The following is a 1263-nucleotide window of genomic DNA, read 5'->3' as shown; positions in this document are numbered from 1 at the left end:
TAATAAGGGAAACTGGGCTGAAATGGAGGCAGAATATATGGATTTGGTTATTAAGATGAGAACTTATGTCTGATCTTGACCAATCACTTCTCTGAAGAAAAAGAAAACTCCTTAAAACTAGGACATCTTGGAGTAGAAAAAGAAACAAGGAACAGTACCTGAGCCAGTGAGGTCTACTTGCTCTAAACACCAATAAAGGAGGAACAGGCAAAAGTCCTGCAAATATGCTAACCCAAATCCACATGTCTGTGCTGACAAAGAGAGATCACCTGTTAGTTCAGGATACCACAGAACAAGATTCCTCCTTCAGAATGCTCCAAAGCCTCCTTTCACCCTACCTGAGTGTGAAGGCTGGAGTGGAGGGTGAAACAAGGGCCAGTGCTTTAAAAACAGTGTATACTCACCTACAGAAAGAGACGAAGGATATGGAGCAGACTGTGTACAAGGCAATCACTGGGTGAAAGGTGTCAATAGAATTTAAGGATGAAAAGTCAAACATGTGGTAACTAGTGGCTTTGCATGTTCTCCCATAAATAACTTAGCTCTGAAGACAGAGTAGAAAAACAAATAATGTGAAAGAAAAGCCATGTTTGATAAGCTCCCCTGTTGTGCTGGTTTTGGCTGGGATGGAGTTAATTTTCTTCATAGTAGCTGGGGCTGTGTTTTGGATTTGTGCTGAAAACAGTGTTGATAACACAGGGATGTTTTTGTTACTGCTCAGCAGTGCTTACACAGAGCCCAGGACTTTTCTGCTTCTCACCCCACCCCACCAGCGAGTAGCCTGGGGGTGCATAAGAAGTTGGGAGGGGACACAGACAGGACAGCTGACCCCAACTGGCCAAAGGGATATTCCATACCATATGATGTTATGTTCAGCAATAAAAAACTGGGGGAAGAAGGAGGAAGGGGGTACATTCGGAGTGATGGCATCTGTCTTCCTGAGTAACTGTTATGCGTGATGGAGCCCTGCTTTCCTGGAGATGGCTGAACACCTGCCTGCCCATGGGAAGTAGTGAATGAATTCCTTGTTTTGCTTTGCTTGCATGTGTGGCTTTTACTTTATCTATTAAACTGTCTTTATCTCAACCCACGAGTTTTCTCACTTTTACCCTTCTGATTCTCTCCTCATCCCACCAGGGGGAATGAGCAAACGGATGTGTCATGCTTAGTTGCCAGCTGGGGTTAAACCACGACACTTGTCAATCCTGTTTCATAGGCCAGATCCATGATGAAAATCAACAGACAGCAAGAAGTACCAACAGA

Source organism: Pygoscelis adeliae, unplaced genomic scaffold (genome assembly GCF_000699105.1).
Source record: "Pygoscelis adeliae isolate BGI_AS28 unplaced genomic scaffold, ASM69910v1 Scaffold127, whole genome shotgun sequence".
In the NCBI taxonomy this organism is placed as follows: Eukaryota; Metazoa; Chordata; class Aves; order Sphenisciformes; family Spheniscidae; genus Pygoscelis; species Pygoscelis adeliae.
Note: the sequence above shows the minus strand (reverse complement) of the source record.